We start from the raw sequence: 25,891 nt of genomic DNA on the forward strand, positions 1-25,891 counted from the left end.
TGTGAAGACTTTAGAGTTCTTCACTCCTAGGGCCATAGCCTGCAGTGGATGAATGAGCTCCATGAGGTTCGATGCCCAGCACAAGTAGGCTCAATGCGTGCCAGTGTTACTCTGTTTGCAGCGAGAAGCACAGGAGATCCCAGTGGGCCCCAGGTCCCGGTGAGCCTTTGACAGCCTTGAAGAATGGAGAGGGACATCCTGTGGCAGTGGGATGGGAACACAAGGATTCCAGAGTAAGGTTAGCAAGGGGAGGTGGTGAGGCTTGCCTCCCTGAGAAGCTGGGTAGAAGTCCAACGGAAGAGAAGTGGAAGATGGCTGCATGAGTAGTATGAAGCAGGGTCACCAGTGAAGGAGGCCTTCAAATGCAGGATGAAGACCTTGGTATGGGAGCCGGGCAAGGTGGGGTATGCTTGCAGTCCCAGCACTTTGAGAGGTGGAGGTGGGAGGATCACTTGAGGCCAAGGACCTGAGACCAGCCTGGGCAAGACACTGAGATCCCGTCTCTAAAAAAACAAAAAATACCAGGTGTGTTTGTGCATACCTGTAGTCTCAGCTACTCAAGAAGCTGAGGTGAGAGAATCCATTGAGCCCAGAAGGTCAAGGTTGCAGTGATCTGTGATTGCACCACTTTGCTCCAGCCTGGGATACAGAGCAAGACCCTGTATCATTAATTAATGAACAAAAAAAGAAATAAATATTGTCATGGGGACTGGCAAGATAGACTAGTTAGGAGGCCACTAAAGTTAACCACAAACCAGGGGCTCAGGGCTGGTCCAGGAAAGCGAGACGTGTGAGGAGGGAAAGGCCCAAGAGCTAAGGCAGTGAGCAGTAGAAGAATGAACCTCAATTGAAAACCTCTGTGAAGTATGGAACATCAATGAAAGAAGTCTTTGCATATTTGTTTTGTCCCCAAAGCAGATATATACAAGAGCACTGTGACTATCACCAAAAAGATAGCCAGTATAGGAAATACAAGTTGGTTGATGCAACCGATGGAGAAAACCCTTCAAGATGCTTACGAACTTTGCTCCAAATCTTACAACACAACTGAAGGGAACCACAACTCAAATGGAGTTACATAAGATTTCACTGTCCATTTGTGCTTTAAATGCATTCCATCATAGAAGTCAGAAAAGCTCAAATATTTTAAAATGCGAAGTATTTTTTTTCTTCAATTGTACTTCATTAATCCCTTCCAAAAAGTCTACTTTCAAAGGCTCAAGAAATTAGGTCTCACTTTTAAAGAATGGAGAAAGGGCAGGAGTGCCCTCAGAAGCCTCTATGGCCAAACACCAGTATTGTCAGATATGAAAACACTGATAAATCAAAGGCTGTTCCAAGCATCTGCCAATTTTGATGCAAAGCCCTCTTTCTGTACTGATGAGCCTGCTTGACTGACAATACAGTAACTTTTTTTTTTTTTTCCAAGTGAACGCCTTGCACCAGCATCTTAAAATCGTTAGAAGAAATGGGATGAAAATGTTCATTAAAGGTGATGAGGAAATTTGGATGAGATGGAAAACCACCCTGATAAGAAGGGACCGAATCAAAGGCATCAAAGGTAGGGCAGCTGCTCCCTGCAAGGTTGCAGCTGGAAGGAGCCTGTTCAGGTAAGAGCTTAATTAGGGCTGTCAGTCACACTAATTGCCTGTGATTAAATGGTGTGAGTCAGCAGAGCTGGGCATTGGCCCAGTGATGAGCCTGCTTCATCCATTGTGAACTGGGGACCCGGGATTGCGAGGCTTACCAGTGACGGGGCAAGTGACACACGGTGTGCACTCCCAGATCCTTCCACCAACACCCACCCTAAGCACTTGCTTTCTTCAAACAACAGCACTTTGTTTAAGCATCATCAAATCATGTGCTGGAAAAAACTTCCAAATAGCCCTTACTTCATGTCCGTATTTCCAAGGTTGGGCTCAGATTTCAATGAATAATAAGCAAGCCCCTTGCGATCAGCTATGAAAGATTGGTTGCCTTTGAATGGCAAAGGTTTTCTTGTTTCTTGATTTCTTCACTATCCTGCCTCTTGATAGCCCATGCCCACTCAAATTGCCCAGCTGGTGTTTGATGACGAGTATTTCTGTCTGAGATCTCTTCCTGTGTTTGTTTTCCCTTCCAAAAGCAGTTCTACCTTTTCCCAAGAAATCCCTTGACTGCCATCACTTATCTTATCTCCATCGGGTTCCATATTTCCAAACAGAACCCACATATGGGGGGAATGCCAGTGTCATTTATCCAATATTATATTATCCAAGAGATATAATATCCAAGAGATATTCCATCACTTATCTCCATCGGGTTCCTTATTTCCAAATAGAACCCACATATAGGGGGAATAGGGCCACTTCAAATCCTTTAGGTGGCTCCTTCCTCACCCTGCCTCTCTCCATCCATCCCTCCTTAGCTGCTCTCTGTTTATTTCACCTCCGTCCAGCACTTAACACACCCTGCCTGGGGACCACTGGAATCCAACTGGACGACCTGCTCTTTGAAAGGCAGGTGTCTGTGCTTGGTTCCTATCTGTGGTCCCACGCTTTTAAAAAAAGTATGCTACATTAAAAACATTTTTAAAACATCTAGAGTCAATGCCCAGGAAATTGTTATTGGGGGAACATGAGTACGTATGTTTTTCTGGGCAGAATAGAAAGTCCTGGAGAGGGACGCTGCAAAGGATCTAAAAATGTCTGTGTCTGTTTGCATCTGCTTGTCTTTGATAGGACACCAAGTAAAGCAATAAAAATGTTAATCTTCTCAGTCCCGCCTCTGCTTCATGGAGCCTCTGAGGCTGTAACAGCAATAAGGTAGGTGGAGAAGTTAAAGGGAAAAACATAAATTAGGTCATGAGAGGATAAAGAGACGGATTTCCAATAGGCTTCGACCTTCAGAGATGGGAGGGCCTAAATTAAATGGATCATACAAAATTCAATAAACAAGGATTGGAGATGGCAGATGATTTATCCCATTATAATTTGAATTAAGCTGGAGCATCAATAACACCCCTGACCCGAAGGTTATTAAGAGACAGCTAATAACAGGAACAGAACCAGCACACAGAGCCGTTGATGACTGCTCAGAATTTAGGGCTCAGGCATTTAGGGCTGGGGGATTGATTGCTTGAAAGATAAATTTCATCCTTGGTACTGCAGAGGAGAGCATGGCAGGGATGAGCAACTAGTGGTGTCCCAGAGCCACCAGCCCACAGCCCACTCACATGTGACCAAGACAGTGTCACCTTCCCTAGGCTTGGTGAAACTTCAGACAGATTCCATCTTGACTATCAGCCCCTCACCTCCCTTTTCATAGAGCATTTACTTTAGAAAACGTGCAATTATAAATCCTTTGGAGCTACAAATCTTCCTCCAGATTCTGGCTCATTTTACAATCCAGAAAATGCCTTTCTCGAAGACCTGGAAATCGTCTCTGTGAAATGTCAATGATGAAGGAGACGGCACTCCAAGCTCCCAGTTTCTGAGAATAGGAGCTTTCTCTGATGGATGCACATTAGAAAACACAGGTGGCCTAATCGGAAAAGAACGTTTGCAAGCTCAGGAATAACTCGGCCTGCTGGTCACATCCCATGGACCAACCTCCCATCTGCTGGCATCCTCCCATCCTTTCCACTATCTCATGCCTGCATTGGAAAACTCTCCCACCTTTTGTATCATGGAAGTTGAGCTCAGGTTCTCTCCTCTATTGCAATAGTCTTTGGAGAAGTCTTCCTGGCCTGTGTAACTTTGTCCCGTACAGTTTTTACTTTGACTTTGACAAGCCATCAGTGGAACCACTTGCTCCAAACCCAGATCGCTGGCTCTCAAGTCAGCCATCCTGTACATACAGCAGGTGGGTGAGAGCCAGTTAAGCCAGTGACATTATTTCTGCAGCTATCAGATGACTCAGACTGTTCCAACATGAAAAACAGACCAAAGCAATCACATTACTGGGTTTTGTGAGTCTCAGAGGAACTGGTTTGATGGAAGTTCAGTTCCAAGGCCACTTTCTTCTTCACACAAGTCTAATTCCACCCTCCCTGACATCTGGTTTGAGTTAGTCATCTTAGCTATTTGGCTTGATGGAATTTTTGCTTTTCAACACCATTTGGGTATTGTCAAATTACATCATAATTACATCAGCAAAGGCTAATTGCATCACAGCAAAAGGGACACTTTTGAGCAATGTTCTGGGCTCCTTCATGCACATGTTCCTTTATTCATACGGGAACGCCCCTCCCCCATGACTTTCTTCCCTCACCAGGGAAAATACTGTTGTCTCCATTTCATTGATAAGGAAGCGAGGCATAGACTGAGTGTCTTGCCCAAGGTCACCTGCATGGATGGTGCCAGAGCTGGAATTGGAGTCCATGCAGCCTGCATGATTTTACAATGGAATGTAACAAGGATTTTATTTTATATATTGGGAGTCCCAGGATGAACACACACACAGGGAGAATATCTAGAGAGCTGTCAGGACCCCTGGGGTAGAAACCTGAGGGACCAAAGGGGACTTCTGCTAGAGTCCTGGTAGAAGTCCTGGTATCCATCCTGGTAGAAGAAACAGAGGAAAGGTGCTGTGTGTGTCCAGGGACCAGCAGGGCATGGGCTGGGGAGTCAGGAGTGGAGGGGCCATGGCAGGACCGATGAACTTGACCACCTCACTAAATTCTGCACGGCTTCAGGACCCCTCTGAAGCACACGAGACAGTGCCACCGACCCCCCTCTTCTAACGACTTAGACATTTGAGGACATCACTGAACCTCAAATGTCAAGGGTTTCAGTGCCGTAGTGATTGGGTGAGAACCAGTCCCCACAAACACGGACGTGGGCAGCAGAGGCACATTGGGGGCAACGATGGTGCAGTGGCAGTGCCTGGAGGCAGGACCTCATCTACGAGCACACATAAACACCCACCCATCTCTGGATTTTCAGATATTCTTTGAGAGGAGCTTTCCAGGGAGCTGAGGGGAGGATGCATACCACTGAAGATTGCTTTGTGGTGGCGTATGTCTCTCCTGCACTCACCAGCCAGTGAGGGCTGGGGAATGCCTGGCCTTGCTTTACCAGCTCATTCACCATCCCCACCAAGAGCAGGAGCCAGCCTTGCCAGTTCCCGCTCGTTCACCATCCCAAACAAGAGCAGGAGCCATCCATCCATGCTGGTGTCTCCCGTAGGTTCTATCAAAACCACCATTTCTCATGCGCTGCCTTTCTGTGCTTTGGATGGCATGAAATCTGCACATGCAAGTCTTGAAAACTGCCAGGAGAATTGTGTGTTAGTCAGTGAAACTATTACCTGTTCATTTGATAAGAGAAAATTAAATTATTCAGTTCCCAATAACACAAGCAACATCCCACCCGTAATAGTGAAGTAATTGTTTTACAATTAAGGCGTGCCCGGAATGTGCATTACCAACTCATTTAATAATGTGCGCATTGAGTCGCTTATTTTTTTTTCCAAAGAGGCAATTCAAATAAGTAATTTAGTGGTAGAAATAAACTATGAATTTAATTTATATGTTCATTAATTGTACAATTAAACAGAATACTAATTGACTGTAGAATTATAGCTAAATGGGACACTGCACCCGGGTAATTAGTTCTCGTTCTGTTTTTCATTGTGAACATAATTTTTGGTGGTCTCACCCTACCCAATCAGGTTTTGTTTGGCTTTATTGGAGCATAAATCATTCTTCTAGCACAAAGATTTAATCCTCACAGTACAGCTGGTGTGTTACGCTCCTGTCCCAAAAGGTTACCTCTTTGCTTGAAGAGAAAGGACATCTGATTACAGTCGTCGCGAATGGGAGGATGTTGTGCCCGTCTGCAATTTTCAGTGTGTTCTCTGCAGAAGGAAGAGAGAAGGCAGACAGAGTAGGTTAGTGCCAGTAGCATCTGGACTCCCCGGAAGATTCCGCCCAAGGGGGACCGGGATCTGGACAGGGGATTCACCACCTCTACAGTCTTCACTCACTGAATTGATCAATTTTATATTACCCAGAACTGCCACTTTCTAACAGGTGATCTCCGCATAGGCAGTCAGCTCCAAGACTAAGGAGAACAGACATGCAGGAAAGATGCCCATGCAGGGAATGAGGTGCCTTCCCATATAATCAACACGGCTCTGCAGTCGACACACCACTCCCGTCTCTCCTGGGGGCAGCATCCTCAGACGCTCTCCCCTTGCTCTGATTCAGTAGCCGGAGGGTCCGACGGCTCGCAACGAATTCCTGGTTCAATTCTCAGATACACACAGGCAGGTTTTTCTTTTCTCAGCTGCTCAGAAAGAAAACAGGGACAATGTGAAATGCTGGTTCCCTTATGACATCCATGTTATACCAGGATAGGGTGAGCCCCAGGGTCACAGGACTCACGGCCACGCGGCCAAAGTAGCTGCAGAGCAGCAATCTCTGTGACTTCAGATGCATTGGAATCCCCCAGGGGTGTGGGGAGCATGCTAAAATGCAGATTCCCAGGCAGAGGGGCTCCCCTGTGATGCTAAAGAAGCTTAAACTACAGGGCTTGTCTTGGACATAGTTCTCTGGTAGGCAGTGTGGGAAATTCCAAAGCTACCCTGTGAAAGGCCAAGCCTGGCATGAAGTCGGATGTGAAGACAGGCTCTTTCCCAGTATCCTTCTCTTAACACAGTGCTTCTGTCCAACCACATTTGTCTGAGTAAATCCACAAATATTGAGATCTGCCCCAGAAATAAAGGGCACCGCTACAGCAGACGGCAAGGCAGACTCAAATCCCAGAGTGTGGGGTGCAGGCCTTTAGCTGAGCTCAGTGCCCAGTGTGCATTTCTAAGGACCCTCCAATGAGTCTCCCATGCCTGCCACAGCTGAGCTCCTAGCGTTCAGAAGTCTCCTGTGGCTTCTCTAACAAATTGCCACCCTCTTGGTGGTTTAAAACAACACAAATTCAATCTCTTACAGTTCTGGGGGTTAGACATCTGGAGGTTCCAGGGGAAAATCTGTTTCCTGGCCTTTCCCAGCTTCCAGAGGCCACCTGCACACCTTGGCTCATGGCCCCTTCCTCCGTCTTCACAGGCAGCAATGACGTCACTCCCACCTCTGCTTCCATCCTCACACCTCCTACTCTGACTCCCTCTTCTCCTGACAAGGATTCCTGTGATTACCTGGAGCCCACCCAGATAGCTCAGAGTGCCCCAAATCCTTAAACTTTATCATATGTACAAAGGCCCTTTCAGCATGTATGGTGACATTTCAGGTTCCCAGCATTAGAGTGCAGACATTTGGGTGGAGGGATTATTCTGCTAATATTCCCCAGGCAGAAAAAAAAAAAAAATGTGCAATATTGCCCAGATCGCCAACACTAGGAAAAACGAATGATCTTTCTGGGATCCTTTAGCATGCTTGGTGTTCACTGCTTGTTGAACTTCCCAACCCACTCTCAGGCAACACAACCTTGAGAAAAGGGGAGCTTGGGAGCAGCTGGGATGCCCTACAGCCGACATCCTTCTTGCCGCCGGTAGAGGATATGGGTGGAACAGATATTTTTGCTTTGTTTGTTTGTCGCATTATTTAGATTATGCAAAGGCATATTCCCATGAAAGCTCATTGATATAGCAGTGGAAGTCGGAAGGGAAGAGCCTCAAGGTGATTGCTTAATCCAGGGAAGGAGCCATTGCTCAGAACGTCACTCACTTTGCCGTAAAGTTGTTGATGTGACAAGGTCTCAAACTAGATAATTTCTGAAGTGATTACTTGACATGAAAGGCAAAGTTGTACAGGCAGCATAATCAAACAGGCAGTTGGTCTTGGTTCCTGAGTGTCAGAAACTAAAAACCGAACGAAGAACACAAACTGACACCTCCTAAAGTCTGTTCTTTGCACACACTGGCTGCTGCGCCTCTCCCTGCCTGGCGCCTTGGATCCTTTTTCTTTATTTTGTTCCTAAGTACTGAGCACCTTTTAACATCCTCTGTAACTTATTCATTTTGTTTATCGTCTGCCTCCTCCATGAGATCAGGGATTCTGTCCTTTGTTTTCTATCCCAAGAATTAGATACGTGCCTGGTCTGCAGGTGACTGATAAATATTTACAGAATGAATTAGTGTGAAACGCCATATGATTAGTAGACCGCATTTACTTAGCATAAGGGAAATAACCTCTCTATTACACTGTTAAAACTGGGTTCTTATTGCTGTTTGGAGAGTAGGATTTGTTTAAGGTGCAAGTCAAGCTGGGATTCCTTAGGGCTCTCTCAAGTCCCCAAATCAAGCCAAGCAATGGAGTTTTCAGATAAAATCTGGTCAGCACCCTGCCCTAAATCAGTATCTCCCAAGTTTCCACTAAAATATTTATAGAGGCACAGAGAAAAGTTGAAAAATTGAGAAGCCCTCACACAATACTGATGAAAAAGTTAACGATGTGCTATTATAAACGGATAATTATAGATAAGAAAACCCTTGCTAGGAATTATAGATATTTTCTAAGGAGAATATCAGAGCTACCAAAATAGAATCAATCATCAATGACATAATTATAGAAAAATTGCTGGAACTGTAACAAAGATCTGAGAACACAGGCGGCAAGCGTTCACCAAATTTCAAAGAAAACCAGTAAAAAATGGGCCAGATTTGGGCCAGATTTAGACACATCTTGGAAAGTATTTAAAATAATAAAATAAGGGTAAATGCAAAATACTAGATCATTTTTAGGAAGAGAAAAATATGGCTACATAAAAACAAATACAAATCAGCATGGCCCCAGCTTGCTTTTTTTGTCACACTCCTGCCCAAAGGAAATAGAGCAGCAACTGTGAAGGTTCTGAAGCAGAGGGAGCAATCCAAGGACCCCACTCCCACATGTGTGGGAGTGACACACACTCATGAAATTTACCTCCCAGATATGCTTTCTTGGTGTTACAAAAACGTAGCCTTTAGCCTTAATAAGAGATACACTTAAGAATTTAAGGTATTGGCCTGGGGCAGCGGCTCACACCTGTCATCCCAGCACGTTGGGAGGCCTAGGCAGGTGGGTCCCCTGAGGTCAGGAGTTTGAGACCAGCCTGACCAACATGGTGAAACCCAGTCTCTACTGAAAATACAAAATGAGCCGGGTGTGGTGGTGCATGCCTGCAATCCCAGCTCCTCAGGAGGAGGCTGAGGCAGGAGAATCATTTGGACATCGGAGTCTTTAAAAGAACCGTATGAGATAAACACCCCACATCTAACTGCATTCTAACTGGATACCCTGCACAGTTGAATCTAGGATGGTTCTCTGTGCTGCATTCCTCTGGGGGGCTGGCCCATGCCCAGAGATTCTGACTCTATTCCACAGTCAGGACTGAGAGCAGCTCTCACAGCTAATGAATGATTATCAAAACGAAATAATTTTATCATAAATTATCCCTCATCCATACAGTGGGGAAAAGACACAAAAAAGTGAGGCCCACTGCATCTGCCTCACAGACACTGGGTGAGTATTCCCTTCTTTCTTCTCTTTTTGCATTTTCCAGGTTTCTAAAAGATCTTTTCAGTGAAAACAATAACAGCGAAAACTTTCTATAAAGAGCCAAGTTTAACAGGTCACAGTGACCTGCTACCAGTTCATTCTGACATTCGGCTCTAATTAGAAAAGAAAGCCCTGTATTTTTATCTCACTCTTACAAATCTTATCAAACATGAACTGCGAAATCTTTTCCGAAACTTTTCTCCTAGGTCCCACTTGGTCGAAATAAGCCTGTAATAAAAAGACCAAAAATTAGTTTGTAGCCAGGAGGCTCCTGGAAGTTTGGAAGTTAATCTGTAGTTGAAAAAACAAACAAACAAACAAAAGGCTTTCACGTTTGTTTAGCTCTGGGCTTTTCTGGTTCTGCTACTTGTTGACCTTGAAATTAAGACAGGCTATCTAACTTCTCTTAGCTTCAGTTTCCTCATCTTTAAAATGGAAGCGATGGGCTGGGCACGGTGACTCGCGCTTGTAATTCCAGCACTTTAAGAAGTTGAAGCAGGTGGATTGCTTGAGCCCAGGAGTTTGAGACCACCCCTGGGCAACTTATAAAAAAAAAAATCTCTACAAAAATTACTAAAATTAGCCAGACGTAGTGGTGTGGGACTTTAGTCTCTGCTACCTGGGAGGCTGAGGTGAGAGGATCACCTGACACTGAGAGGCTGAGGTTGCAGTGAGCTGTGATCCCGCCATTCCACTCCATCATCAGTGAGATACCTGAACAAGACCCTGTCTCAAAGACAAAAAAAGGAAATAAAATGGAAGTGATGATATCTACTTCAAAACAGCAAAGACAAAAATAAACTAAGGAAAGGAGAGAGATTCTCCTTCTCACAATATGGACAGCAGAGACAGGTGGCAGTAGGAGGCTCTGCTTGTATGACCTGGAGGGGACCTCCCCTTTGCCACCCACAGTAGAGATGATTTTGGAACGCTCTGCCACCAAGCGTGCTGCTTCATGTCTGATTAACTTCACAGTTCAACAACACACCAATCAAAACAACCACCTTTAGTGTATGGGGTGGTCCCCAAGACCACGCTCAGAATTAATAATTCACTAGACAAATTCATGGAATGTGAGCTGTCATGCTCATGCTCATGGTTTATCAGGATGAAGGGACTCAGGTTAAAATCAGCCCGGAGAAGACAGGCATAGATAGGGCAGGGTCCAGGGGACTCAGGTGCGAGCTCCATTTGTCCCTCTCGGTGGAGTCATACCAGACAGCATTTACTCCTCTGGCGAGGATATCTGAGAGCGCTTAGTCAGTGTCACCAACCAGCAAAGTCTGCCTGAGCCTTGGGGTTCAGGTACTTACCGAGGATGGTCACTTAGCCTTTGGTTTCCAGGCTCTCCGGAGGGAGGGTGAGCTGTTACCATGTGGCTCAAGATCCCCCAGTAAACGACGACACTCTTACCAAACAGTGTATGCCCCGGGCTCAGAGCAGGCCATCAAGAAGCTGGGTAAGGGCCTGTCTTTTCTCTGGGCAAAGTTAATCCTCTAGGCTCACCTCTCATCGAAGGTTCACTATTTGAAGAAATCAAGACGTCAGTCAAGAATAAAGACAATCAGAAAAATGATAGAAGGGATTCCAGGACTCTGGGAGACAGCTGACAATGGAAACAATTGTTAACATTTCTAAGAGGAGGTTTTGGATCTTAAATTAGGAAACTGACTGCGATCAAATCCCCTCACTAAGTGCTGAGAGGCGACAAATTGGACTTTCCAGAGCTGATGGTCTAGACAAGGGGTCAGGGAACATTTCCAGCAAAGGCCCGGAGAGTAAACATTTTTGGCTTTTGCAGGCCACATGGTCTCTGTTGCAAGTACCCAAATCTGCTGAGTAGAGCGGAAGCCGCCATTGACAATACGTTAACAGAGGTGCCGGGTTCCAATAAAACTATTTATGGACATTGCAATATAAATGTGATACAATTTTCACATGCCATGAAATATTAGGGGACTTTTGGTTTATTGCATAAGTGAAGCTGAGGGGACTTGGGGAGTGATGGAAGTACCTTCCTCGATACTGTAACGGTAGATACATGTCATCATACGTTTGTCAAAACCCATAGAAGGTACAGTGCCAAGAGTGAACCCTAATGTCATGTATGGACTTTGGTTCATAATAATGTATCGGTGCTGGTTTGTTAGTTTTAGAAAACGTCCAACACTAGTGTAAGATATAATAGGAAAACGTGTGTGCCAGGCCCCATGGGTAGCAGGGAAAGATACGTGGAACTCTGTGTACTACCTGCCAAATTATTCCATAAATCTAAAAGTGTATTAAAAATATGAAGTCTTTTAAAAAGCATAAAAAACATTCTTAGCTCACAGGTAATAAGAAATCAAGTGGTGGGTTGGGTTTGGCCTGTGTGCTGTCATCGTACCTGAACCCTCAGACAAGCTGGGACAAAAGCTCACGTGTGTGGCCCTCACATGTGTGTGGCCCTCACATGGGGCAGAAACGATGCTGTGGGTCGGTCCCATGGGCAGTGGCAACAAGTGAGCAGAGTCAACATGGGCCAGAGGAGGGTTCTTGACGGGGAACTCAGGTGGGAGCCTTAAGGAATTGGTAATTCCCACTACCTCTTTATGCTGTTTGCTGAGGATCTAATTTAGAAACATGAGCAGGACTTAGAAGCAACCTGAGAATCCACAGGGCGTGCATGAATGATTTGGACTTCCCTGAGCTTGGAAAAGCCATTCTTCATACTTGCTGTTGGTCTAAATAGCTGTATTAGTTGCAGCAGAAACTTTGCAAACCAGGCCTAGAGGGGGACAGGAATTTCTCCAGATATTGTGCTGCCCTTAATAAGCTGCTCACCCTCCTGGTTTCCTGAAGATGGAGTAATCAATAAAGCATCACTTTGAACAGTGTAACCAGTACAATTTATTTGGCAAACACATATGAGTGCCCACTGTGTGCTCACGGCTCTCTTGGCTGTAAGAGCTTATGGCAATTATGAGGTGATGTTGGAAACGGCTGGTCGAAACCTCCAAGTAAGAGAAGAAACAAGTGGTGTCGTATTGATCTCATGGAATAGATTTTAATGCAACCCAATGCTCCCTGTGTGGCAGTTTAGTGCCTGGTTAACAGTCGTCTGTGACTGTTTCAGCTGAGCCTCACTGTGTATCCAATTATGAGAACACATTAATCAGCCACTTGACAAGATATTTATTTATTGCTTCTGATATTTCCATTATGTTGGCCAAGGCTCAACCTAGTTTTGTAAAGAAAAAGCAATGAGCCGGTTGCCCACAGGGATGTTGAGAATGGAGACCCCTCTGGTGTCCCACCTGGAGATGGTCAGCAGAAACTAAGGCATATCCTAAAATGTTGGTCTCTGCATTCTCACTATTCTCTCTCCTTGGAATTCAGAAGGAGTCAAGGCCTAATTACTATCTCTACTCCTGTGTCGAGTGTTTACCATGATTAGCTGGTCAATAACTCATTGTCTATAGGTTTCAATACAGCTTGGGGATTTTCCATTACTCTCCATCTACAGCAGTGAGAACTGTGCTGTGTTCCACAGGACCTCCTTTCTAGGATTTGCCTTCTACCTGGAGGCTTAAAAGAAGAACTGAGCTGGCTTAGCAAATGGCTCAAGGTGTGGGAGCGTGAGTCAGACTTCAGGGATCCACAACGCATCCCCAGCTCTGTGATCTTAGCTGTGAAGTTATCTAACTTCTTGCGCCTTCCTGCAAGTCAGCCCACCTGCAACATGGAAAACTGCTTAAGATGATTCCTGGCTCAAAGTGTGCAATAAATGAATGACATCAATAAGGAGACCAGAGCAGTGAGAACTAGTCATGTCCAGAGCACTTTTGGGAAAGAGGAGAAAACGTGAGAGGCAGCCTGCTCTGGGGACCGAGTTCAACATGAATCTCACAGCTGAAAATGCGTACCTGGCTTCCAAACCACATTTTCCATGACTGTCTGCCCCAGAAATTGTGCTGCCTTCTGCTAATGATCTTCGGGTTCCATGGCTACTTTTAACACAGACATTCGCTGCCATCTTGAATATTAAAAGCATCCGGACAAAGGGGGCTGCGTCTGCATCCTTATGCTCCAAGTCCACAAGGTCATTAAGAACTGAACCAGTTGGAGTCCCTGGGCAGGTGGGAGATTATGCAATGGGGAGTGTTTCTCTGTGTGGATCTGGGGCCCCACACCCACAGCCCCTTGCTCAGCCTGTTGTCTCCTTCATTCCAGCCACATAGCACAACAGTCCATGAATGCAGCAGTGACAGGCCTGGTGGTCTCTCTGAGTCATCGTTCTTGCTCCAGGACCCCTCACCAGCCTCCCTCTGTGGCTGTTCTCATCTCCCATAAGAGTGACAGCTGACAGCTCCAAACTCAGCCTGTAGGACAGGCTGGGCAGATCTCACCTCCTGCCTGCTTCTTTCCCTAGCTAGTCTTCTCCGTCCACTGCAGCACTTGGCTTCCCCACCATCTTCTATGACACTGAAGAGTTTACAGGCTGATATCAAGGGCTCCTTATGACACTCAGTGTGGTGGGCAGGGGGTTCTCGCTGGGCATGGGGAGTAGGAGGCCAAGGCCACTAGCAGACTAACAAAGTGTACTACGGGAGCCCTGCGTGCTCACCTCTGAGGGTCAGTGTGAGTCCTTTCTATTTGACGATCAGAACCATCTCCCCCAACATATTGTTACACAAGCACGGGTCCTAAATGAGGATTGGCTCAGAGCTGCACTTCTGGGTTGCAGAGCAACTCATGTGGTCTCTGGGAAAGTAAGTACGAGAAGTTCAGGGGACCCTCTCTTCCTCTCATCTTCACTCCCACCAGTGATCACAGCTTAACCTGCCACTGTGGCAGGTTAGAATAAAAAAGGACGGGGTTTGTTCCTACCTTTGAAAACATCACAGAGAGTCAAAGGGAATGTTTCCAGGCTGAACTAGACCCCGCTGAGTGACACAAGCAACAGGAAAACACATCAAGACCATCGGCGATGGCATTTGAAAAGCAAATTTGATCCATGGTAGTGGAAGAGCCAGCAAGTCCCCGTCATTGAAAGCAAGCTCGCCTTTTAACTAAAGGTCTAGCGAGGGTCAGGCATGGGGAGATCTTGGAGAAGGGACATCTTCAGGGAAAAAGTAAGGAAGAGTAATGATTTGAATTCTGCTGTTAAACTCCGCACAGGGAAGACTGGTTAGCAGCCGAGAGGCAGTAATGGATGTGTCCTTCCCCTCGTTGGGTCAGACATCCATGTTGATCCTCAACAGGGGTTCAATGAGGCAACTAAGACAGGGAACCACGAAAAGAAAGTGGAGACTGATGACAAACTATGGAAGAATGCCACAGGATCCAACCAGTTCCACTTTGTCCCACCCCACGGGTAACCGCCATCTGTGGGCAGGAGGCAACAGAGCTGGCCAGATTCCATGCCACTCCCCAGCAATACTCAACCAATCCTTGCTATCATTTTTGGTACCATTTGTAATTTGTGGGTTCGTATTGCTAAGTCAGTCTCATGGAGAGAAGACAGAAGAAATGGGGCAAATCATCAACATAATAACAATGAAAGGGAGAGGCAAGAAGGAGCCCACTTCAGTCCTTTCACTGCCAAGAGCCACTGTCCATGTGAACAGATGACTCGAATACGATCACATTTTGTCAAAGCCCCAGATAATTCAGTGTGGACTACACATTCCATAGTTTACCTTTGCTGCAATGAATAACCTATGCAGGAACCACATTCTGGAGACACTGTCTATCGATCTGCCTTCTTTTACAATCAAGAATCAAATACAGGTGATGGGCATCATTTTCCTTTCAATTATATCTTTAAAAATGGCATTTTCAATTGTGCTGCTTTAATAGTGGCCTGATTTTCACTGCAGATCTCATGAAGCCTATGGCAAATTTACAGATAAAATCTTATGCTCTAAGAGATAACCCACCTCTCTGGTGTCTTGTTTTTCTGTAGACTCAGAAATGTTTTGTACCATGGAGCTTCACTACCAAAAGTGTGGCCCCAGGGCCAGCAGCACTCTCGTGGCAAGTGAGCTCTTTAGGAAGACAGAACCTTGGGCTCCACCCAGACCAGCTAAAGTCACCTGCATGTTTTATTGAGATCTCTAGGTGATTTGTGTGCTCTTTAAAATTTGAGAAGCTCTGCTATAGTGCAGATTGATAGCAACTGCACTGCACCACGTGTGGCATCTTGTCCACATGATGTCATTCCCAATGGAACAACCCCTGCGGCAGCTAGACACCTGGCTGATGCCCCTTAAGCCAGTGAGGCAGAAGCCCACAGAGGCCAGTGGTTTATCAGAGGCAAACACAGGCAAAGCATTACCTCCAACTGGATATTTTGGAGCTCACTTAGAACGTGTTGGCTTATTTTCCACTCCAGTCACTAAAATGCCTTATAAAGAGCCCCTCTAAGACAGTTTAATTTCAACAGGGATGATGTCAAGAAACTTTGGGAGAATGTAGATTAGTTCAACTTTGTTCTTCTGCTTCCTCTCCACACCTCCTTGCCTTTGCCTTACAATGTGTGGTGTTTTATTTAACATTTTGTAATTGCAGAATGCATTTATGCTTTATGTATCAGATGTCTCTCTATACCTTCTGCCTGATGAAAAATGACGGAGGTGATGCAATTGTGGGAAGCGGAGGAAATGAATTTTAGGTAATGTGTAATGTGTTTTTATTTGACATCCAATACATTGTTTTATTTTACTATCAAGACATACACCTGCTTAGCTGGCCATTTAGAATTACCAGTAATTTTGATATTTTCTATTTGACATTTCAGGGCATGGAGCAACTCTGGGAGGGAGAACATTAGTATTTTGAAATCAAATGTGATACAGGAGTGTAGTTTGGCTCTTTGCTTTGTGCTGATGTTTACGCTACCTGCAGGCAAAAACGGAGGTCTTTGTGAAAAAGAAAAGCACACTTACATTCTTTATTGAAACATGTAATTGAGTTCTTTATATATCAGAGAAGCCTGTTCATTTGTATTGAATGGTCACTGAGATATTCTGTCTATGGAAAATTCACATAGCCCCTGTGCAAATGCAGAATGTACTCTTGCAATGCCTCCCCCACCAAAAAGCAATCCTTTTTGGAACAACAGCTTTGATCCATTATTTTAGATGAATATTTGGACAGTTCCGGTTCAGAAAAGATGATCGACAAAAAAACCCAAAAGGATTCTGGCTACTTTGGATTGATGTGAGTATCTTAGGTTCGTGGCTCTGATGGCAGTGAAGGGAGGTTCCATCTCTGTCAATTATCTATTAAAGATATCCACCTATGAATGCTTTGAAGTAGAAAAGTGTGTTCAATGTAAATTAACTTTAACATTCAAAGATGATGGTTCATGATTTATTTTCAAAATAGTGTATCTGTGAAAAATTAACAGCCACAAGGTTCCAATTATCTCAATGGCAGTCTAATTTATGTGGCATGAAGTACTTTAAAAAAATCGGGAGGTGTGTTTAGTAAGGCTAAATTGGTGTTGCCTTGCTGGGTCACAGCTTGAAGTCTATCTGAACGACGTGGATCTCATTAAACATCATCAACTTAAAATCGCTTAGGTGATAAGGATGAAGATGTAGTTTGGGGCCCAACAGACATTTTTCTTTGGTTCATAAATGTATACCCACTAGGAGCAGCTCTGACTTCTTCAAGCAGACAGCACCTTGAAAGGCAAGCTGTGAAGGCAGTCAGGTGGGCACATCCCTCAGCCTGGACACCCAGTTCTCTGGCAACCTGACTGTTAAAAGGAGGTTCAGATCATCAACTCCCTCTTGCCCAGAGCCTCGAGTCCTGGCTGTGTGCAGGTATTGATTTTGGGAAGGAGCTCCGAAATTGATCAATATCTGCTGGCAGCTGAAATCTTCAGATATTTGTTAAAGAACCAGATAGTCATGTTTCTGTGGACAGAGAGGGTGGCTGGTGCTCAAGGTTCCATGATTAAATAATGCCTCGTTTAGCTGTTGTTGATAAGTGATGGGTCAACGCAGGAGCGGGTGTTTACTGTGATTAATCTAAACAGGAGTAACCCATAATGACCTGTTCCTTTGGCACCTGTATAAGTGAAGAAAATTTGTCATTTGCTAGTCGAGAAGCAGTTTCTCACTTCTAATGAGCTCTGCAGATAGAGGGGACTACAAACGGGCCTGCAACCACAACCAGAAATACTGAGCTGCTGGAGGAGGTGGAAGGCCCTCAGAACACTGTGAGCTTTCCAGGTGTTCTTCCCACACTCAGAAGGATTGCAGGAAATGAAGTCGTACCATTAGCAGGCAGCCACATGCTTCAGCAGTTCACAGCATTCTGGAGATACACCAAGACCGTTCTCTCTCATAGACATAATGCTTGGGGGAACATATGACTTTACAAATTTGTCTAACTAGCTCCACTGCCTAGCGGCACAAGGCACTCTGGATTCAGAGTGGGCACACAAATTTCTTTCACTAGTAAGAGAGAATTCCCAAATAACTCCCCTTTTTACCATTCCATGTTCTTTGGAACATAGTTTGGGAAGCACTGTTAAAATAATCTATACTGGCCCTCACTCAGCTTCTAGGATTGTTGACCCATTCTGGCATGTCTTAGAGAAGAAGGTAAGCTGCTGATTACACAATTATAGCTGCAAGGGAGGCAGATTAAGATAACCAAAAAACAGCCACGTCCAGTCAGGTGATAGCCACATTAAGGTGAAAAAGTTAAGATTTCAGTGGGTCAGGATAAGATACCCAGAAATTCTTGGCTGTAACCAGAATCCTTATATTTTAGGTACAGACTTTCATTTTTAATAGTTTTCCTATTAAGACTTCTGGATTCTCCAAAACACAGCCTAATGAAGTGAGGAGACACCCGTGTTTGAGTTTCTGCTGGTCTCAGCAGGTAAATACCAGTGTGCACTGAGTCTGTTTACTTACCTGAAAAAGGAAAAATGACCATCCCTAGCTTACAGGACCCTTGTGTAGAATAATGAAATACAAAATGTGGCATACAGTGAATGACTTGTCAATAAATAGTATATGAAATGGCAAATTGACCTGATGGGAATATGTTGACCACATGGCTATAATATATACAGAGAGTGGATACACACAGGGGTTTGCATAAATCTTTCTGTGTGTGTGTGTCTGTCTGTCTGTCTGAGTAGTTTCAGAACCTTGGCACTGAATGAGGCTTCTGTCAAACCCTTGAAGAACTTATCTTTTTTTCTGATCTGAAATTGACTTCCTCAAACTGAGATCCTATGTGATCGTCTTATGAAATTCTTGGGACCCATTCATCTTGTGCCAACTCTGAATAAAATATATTGAGGAAGCCCCTGAGGAGACAGAGGGATAGCTGTTATCCCTACAGTTTCGCAAATGCACCCAGCTCATTGATTTAAGCACAGCTTAACCTTTGAAGAATGTGGGTTCTCCCTAGCAGTAGCATTCTCCAGCAAGCTCAGAGTAGGCAGCAAAATTAGAGCTTGACCATGTACAAAGGACTTTCCTACGTATCACTCAGCTCAGTGGCTTTCTGCCTGGGGTTCAATGACAAAGAACTGTGTCCACTCATCATCATGATCATTGCCAAGTCTTTTCTTTCATTTATTCCAGGGATCAAAAGTCACGTGGGTCAGATTTGAATTTCTCAGTGTCAAAGAATTAACCAGTACCCTCTGGTGGAGGGCAGCTAGAAGACACTGTAAGGCAAGAAGAGAAAAGCAAGATCTGAAGACATCAATAGAAAACAGGACCATGAGAATTCGCTCCATTTCCTGTGAGTCCCTCGGTGTTTGGGGTGGTACCTTCTGACATATTAAAGGACCTGTTAAGTATTTTTTAATAGGATGGACAACAAGCCCCTTATTACCTGGTGTCAGGATAAATTATAGGAATATCAGGCACCTGAAAATAAAATTCCACTCAAAGTGTGCTACGTTTTCACCCTTAAAATGACCTTTGAAAACCTGTGCATTTACTTGGGCTAAAGAATTTCATTTTCTGTGCAAAGTTTCTCAACTTCACCACTCTTGACATTTGGGGGGGAGAGTCAGATGATCTCTGTTGTGAGGGCTGTCCAAAGCATTGCAGGATGGTTAGCAGCACTCCTGATCCCAACCCACTAGACACCAGCACCTCCCCACCCCAGTCACAACCCAATGTCTCTCTAGACATTGCCAAATGCCCCCTGCCAAATGCTATTGCCAAATCTCTCTCCAGACATTGCCAAATGCCCCTTCTCTCTCCTCCCCTCCTCTTCCCCACTGCAGGGTCAAACCACGCCTGTTTGAGAAATGCTGTGCTAGGGTTTACAACTTGAGCTCAAGGATACATTCCTGGGGAAGTCTATCGAGTGGAGCCATTCCTTCCTAGGGACTAGGCTGCTGCATTCTGTTCCTGTGGCTGAAACAGGTGACCATAGATTCAGTGGTTTAAACAGTACAATGTTACTACCTAGTTGTTTTAGAAACCAAAGTCCAACATGGGTCTTACTGGGCTAAAATCAAGGGGATTTCAGGGTTGGTTTCTTCAGGAGGCTCCAGGGTGGAAGCCACTTCCTGCCTTTCCCAGCTTCTGGAGGCCTCCATGCTCCTAGGCTTGTGGCCACTTTCTTCGTTTCCAAAGCAATCAGCAGTGAAGGGCCGCATCCTCTCACGCCACATCACTTGGACTCCCTCTCCTGCCTTCCACTTCTGCTCTCAAGGACCTGCGATGACATGACCCACCTGGGAAATCCAGGAGAATCTCCCTGTCTTAGGGTCAGCAGGCAGCAACCTAAATTCCCTTTGCAGCCTGCCTTCTCCTTTGCTGTGGAAACACACAGCCTCGGGTTCTGGGACTGGATCTGCATAGCCATGGCGGGAGGCGGAGCGAGATTATTCTGACCACCCAGATGCCAAGAAGACTCTTGGAATAAAATCCAAACTCCATAACGTGGTCCATGAGCCCTGCCTGATAGAACCTGCTCACTGCAGGGGCCTTTCTCACTCCCACAGCCACGCGGCCTTTCTGGTCCTCAAATATGCCCCTTTCCAAGGCCTTTTGCCTTTGTGGCTTTGTTTCATTTTTGAAAACTTTAGGGAATAAAGGGGAGAGCCGGTGCTACTCTAACCATTGTCAAGAATTCAGTGGTACTTTTGATTTCTTACGTTTGATTAAGATTCCATAGTGTCCTGCCTCTTGCTGGGCTCCTGGCACAACATGTGTGGGTGTGTAAGTATGCTTGTGAATGTGTTCATGTGTGTGTGCATGTTCATGTGTCTGTGAGTGCACGTGTGTGTGTATAGGTATGTGTGTATGAGTGTGTATGTCTGTGTATGTGAGTGTGAGTGTGTATACGTGAGTGTATGTGTGTGCATGTGTGTATATGTGTGACCGTGTGTGCAAGTGTGTGCATGAGTATGTATGTGTGCAAATGTGTTTGTGTCTTTCTACATGTGTGTGTGTACAGTGTGTGTCTTTGTATATGAGTGTGTGTATGTGTACGAGTGTGAGTGTGTATATGTGTGAATGTATGTGTGTGTGTATCTGTGTGAGTATGAGTGTATGTGTGCTTGTGTATGTGTGCAAGTATGAGTACACGTGTGTATATGTATATGTGTGTGCGTGTACGTGGGGTGTATGTGTTGAGTGTGTGTTTGTATGTGTGTAAGTGTGAGTGTCTACATGCGTGTGTGGATGTGTGCATGGAAGTGTGTATGTGCGTGTATGAGTTTGTGTTTCTCCCGGATCTGCTCCCTTGGAGCTGCCTCGCTGTCATCTGGCAAGTCTCAGCTTAAAGTCACCCCCTCGTGTGGTCTTTTCTGCACAGCATCCACAGAGCAGCAGTCCTGCGCCTCCTGCTACTGAGATGGAGTGAGATTCTCAGCATCGCATTTGCTTTTCTCACGCACTTATCAGAATTTGTAATTTCTTTATTAGATTATTCCCTGCCTCCACCAAAGAAGTGCATCTCATCGAAGAAGGAATCAAAGGAAGCTGGTCGATGAGCTCAGCATTGGTCCCTGGCAGTGAGCAGTGAGCTGCGTGGCACCCCTGGCAGACGTGTGTTACTGAGCAAACCAGAGACTGAGAAGTAGAGGGCAGGGAAACAGTGTCATGTATTTCTCATGAGTTCTGTGATTGCTCACAGGCTGGGCAGGAAGGGAAATTAGAAAGGAAAAAAAAAATGAAGGGAAGATACATGAAATTGTGTGAGCATTCAGTAGCTGCCAGGCCTCATTCAGTAACACCGTGGATTGAAGGACAGGTGTCCTTGTCTGCCATGCAGAGAGGAGAGGTTTCAAGCTCAAAGGCAGTAAGCAGTTCTAAGCCATCCAGTCAGGATTCAAACACAGCACATTATGAGGGTGGGCCTTGAGTCTGGCCAAGGAACAAGGGTTAGGCTTTCAGGCATGGGACTCCCTCTAAGGCAACCTCTGGTTCACCTTGCTCTCATCATCTCTCTGGTGCTGAGACTGCCACCTGAGCTTGGACACCTGGAAGCCTTGTTCCTCAAAAATAGGAGAGAATGAGGGGAATTCCTTGACCCCTCCTGCAACTCAAGGCACAGACCATCTTCCCAGGATGACTGAGGGGCTCCATGCTAGGAATCTGCCCTTCTGCACATGCCAACCACAATCATGAAGGCTTCTTTTTAAAGACCATTGTGAGAAAAAAAAAACGCTGCCGTCCTTGGAGGCAGCATTTCTGCCTGTGATTCCTTAACGAAAATGACTTCAGTCTCTGCCCTTGTTCATTTCTTGTTCCTACAATTATAAATGCCTCTGTGGCTTTGGGGAGAGTTTTCTGGAAGCAAGGAGGCAGAAAATCTATGTTTCTGAAAGCTTTTCTTTTTAAATTAGGCTGTTGTTTCTTGTGTCCCTAATGCCAACCTAATGACCTTTCCTGATGAGATGACGGTGCCTGAATTGCTGCAATTGCTTCTCTGCAGAAGGCGCTTTCTTGGGCTGTCCTTCTGAGTGGGTAGAGCAGGGGTCCTTTGCCTTGGCTAGGGCTCTGCTGTACAGTCACCAGTGTTGACTGAGTATGTTGTAAGAGTTTTGTCTCTGCTCACCTGGTGAAGGTCTCACAGAAATTCCCTGTAAGATAGATACAATTGTTCTTTTAGTTATATGGTAACCAATGTGATGTTCCAAGAGCTTTACCTACACTTTACCTCTTGCAGGTCTCACAGAAACCCTCCATGAGATAGATACTGTCATCGTCCCAGTTTTACAGATGAGGAAACTAAGGCACTGAGAGATTAAATAACAAACCCACAGGCAGACAACTCATAGGTCGCTGAAACCAGATTTGAATCACTTATATTCTGGTAAACCAGCTCTCTGGAGCAAACAAACAAACAAACAAACAAAAAAGGTGAAGGAATAGACTTTTTAGCATTTGCCAATTTTCATGGTGTAAGTAGTCCTGCCATGGCTGACTGAAAGCTACCAATGATTTAATAGCTGACTTGCTAAATTCCTGAATATTTAACCACATGCTCTTGCCAACCAGAGAGTGCTGGCTCAGACTCTGACTGGATCTTAGACTCCTGGCTACTGGGTTTTGCAATGCTTAAAAAAGGTCTTTAGAAGAAAAAAAAAACACACACACGCATTTTTATATTCTCACATTCAAGGTGTGGGGATGGGGAGTCATACCTTTGGATGTTACTGGAGATACTATGCGTTTGGGGAAGTCTTCTGAAACGTACGAAAGAAAGCTAATTCCAATTTTAAATCTTTAGGGAGTGAGTGGGAAGACGTTTCTAGAATTAGCCTATCATAAGAAAGTTCTGCAACTTTGCAAAGCTAGGAGATCTCTGACTTAAATTATTTCCAGCTTAGCAGATGTTCTTCTATTTTTTCTTCTCTTTTTATCATCTTTGATTTGGACCATAGCCACACTCCAGTGGTCTGTCGTCTTGGCTCCATGAGGTCAGAGGAGTGCTCATTTTGGAGGAGCTGGCTTAGCAACAAGCCCCTTCTCTGAGAACTGGTCCAGGAACAGCCCTGCTGGAGGAGCAGCCACACGAACCACATCCGGTCCTGGACCAGTGGGGCACTAGCCGCCACTACCCACTCATCTCCAGAACTGCAACCCAAAGAGGTGGAGACAGCATTACCTGGTGGTGGGCTTCTGGCTTTCATTCATGTGATTTGAGGTATGGTAGTTATGAGTGCTGTATGTGAGCAGAGGAAGTCAGTGAAAAAATAAAGGAGACAGTGAATCCCAAAGATGCAGATATTCTGGCTCTTGAGAAACAGAAAGAGGGTCTTTGATTCCTGGTAGAAGCTCCAGCTTCCCCCTACCATTCATCTGTTATCAGGGTTCCCCTTCCAAAGATCACCCATGTAAGGGCATTTGAAAGGGGCCACACAGCCTATATGTATTTTCTAATTAAGGAGGTGGGCTCCAAAGTCATGCTATATCTTAGTCCAAAAGTCTGCCAAAAACTTAAAATATTTCAAATTAATGTTCAGCCAAGTTCTCCAGCATAGCTTACTAGAAGTTATGCAATAAACCCAAAGAATGCAATGAAGAATGGCTTCAGATTCAAACCACATATGGCCAGATTCCGATGGAGAAATTTCAACCCAAAAGAGAAGTTTCTTTTCCTTCCCAAATAAGGATTCCAATGTGTATTTTTTTTCTTTTCTGGATTGATGCATAATAGGAATCTTCAGGAGGGACAACATGATCTTCTGAGAAGAGGGAGCTCATTGGCACAGTTAGTTATAGACACGGCAGGTTGAGCCCAGGTTCAGAGTCTTTGGTGCAAGCTAAAGGAGGCCTTGCAAGGAGAGAACCAGTGCTAAGAGTGTGAAAAGTGACATGTGGGGCCTGCTGTCCTCCCTGAAGCATGAGACAGTTAAATGGTGCAATACTAAAGCAGTCTCAGTTAAGATAATGGTGATGGTTGCATGACTATATGAATTTACTCAATACCACTTAATTGTCCAATGTAAATGAGTGAATTCTAGAAGACATAAATTATCTCTCAATAAATGTGTTTCAAAAAGACTCATTATTGGCCAGGTGCAGTGACTCATGCCTGTAACTTCAGGGCTTTGGGGGACCAAAGTAGGAGGATCACTTGAGCCGAGGATATAGCCTGGGCCACCTACTGAGACTCCATCTCTACAAAAATATAACACCAAAAAATAGCCAGATATAGTGGCACATGTTTGTAATCCCAGAGGCTGGGGAGGCTGACGCAGAGGGATCGAAGGATCAAGTGAGCCCAAGAGTTCAAAGCTGCAATGAGCTATGATGGTGCCACTGCACTCCAGCCTGGGCAACACAGTGAGATCCTGTCTCTAAAAATAAACAAAAAGACACATTGCTGAGGAGGCCACTTCCTGCTCCTTCTACTATGGATGTGTTGTTTAATTTGGATTAAATGTGTCAAAAAAAAAAAAAAAAAGGAAAACTTGTTCCTACAAAAAGCAATTATGTTAGCTTAAAATTTGGAACATCAGGCCAAGGAACTTTTAGTCTAAGGTAGACTGAATAGCTCAATGAGGTTACGCAGTAGCTAGCTCTCTCCCCCTTGTTCACCTCACCCTGTTCTACTACAGTTGAATTCTTCACCATGGCTGGGAAAATGAACCACCATGTCAGACAGGTGGCTTCCAGCATGGCAGTTACCAGAGAGAGAGCCAATGTTTTCATTCACTTTCCACAGAGGATGTCGGTTTGGCTAACCTCTTCAGTGTGCCCTTCTTGAAATATTGACTCTGGCCAGGGGGAAAGAGTCCTGTAACTGCTTGTGCCTGGTCAGAAGACCCGCCTCTGTGGCCAAGCAAGAAGCAGCATCCTGGTTGACAAACTCCGCCAGGACTATGTGGAGAGGGCAGCGGTCATTTGCCCAAACACAAAACAAGGTGCAGTTACCATAAAGAAAAGAACAGACAGCAAAGCAAACTGAATAGATAAAACGCAGAGCTATCATGGGTTGTCTAAACTCAGCCACCTTGTCCATATTATTTGGTGGATCCCAAATCACGCATCAGATGTACATCAGATGTAGACTGAATGCATCAGACATAGGCTGAATGCATCAGACATGGACACATGCATCAGACGTGAACTGAACTCACAGCCTGGAGCTGAACCCAGCCACAATCAGCTGAATTGCAACTGACCTGCAGACACACGAGTGAAAAAATTCAAGGCTTCTTGTAAGCCATTTAGTTATGGAGTCGTTTGTTATGCAGCATTGGTATGGCAGTAGCTGACTGATGTACTCCCTTTTTTGCAGAGCAAGGAGTTGGTATTTTCTCCCAATCAGAAACCTCTCCATAAAAATACAAAACAAAATAAAAAAGCAACATGAAATCCTTCACACAATAAAGTACCTGACATAGCCATAAACTCTTAGCCCATTAATGAAACTATGTCTCAGCTTTTAAAACCCAGCCACACAGCTACATGGCCAGATGTCTTT

At 45.0% G+C, this 25,891-nt stretch overlaps 1 long non-coding RNA gene across 1 annotated transcript; it reads left to right on the forward strand.

The window, feature by feature from the left end:
* Positions 1 to 1,718: 1,718 nt before the first annotated feature.
* Positions 1,719 to 24,591, forward strand: LOC105548351. The gene is made up of 2 exons (XR_001007377.1): positions 1,719 to 1,771; positions 21,379 to 24,591. It is a non-coding gene; the product is annotated as an uncharacterized LOC105548351 (long non-coding RNA).
* The last annotated feature ends 1,300 nt before the right edge of the window (positions 24,592 to 25,891 follow it).

Source organism: Mandrillus leucophaeus, unplaced genomic scaffold (assembly GCF_000951045.1).
Source record: "Mandrillus leucophaeus isolate KB7577 unplaced genomic scaffold, Mleu.le_1.0 Scaffold41, whole genome shotgun sequence".
Lineage (NCBI taxonomy): Eukaryota > Metazoa > Chordata > Mammalia > Primates > Cercopithecidae > Mandrillus > Mandrillus leucophaeus.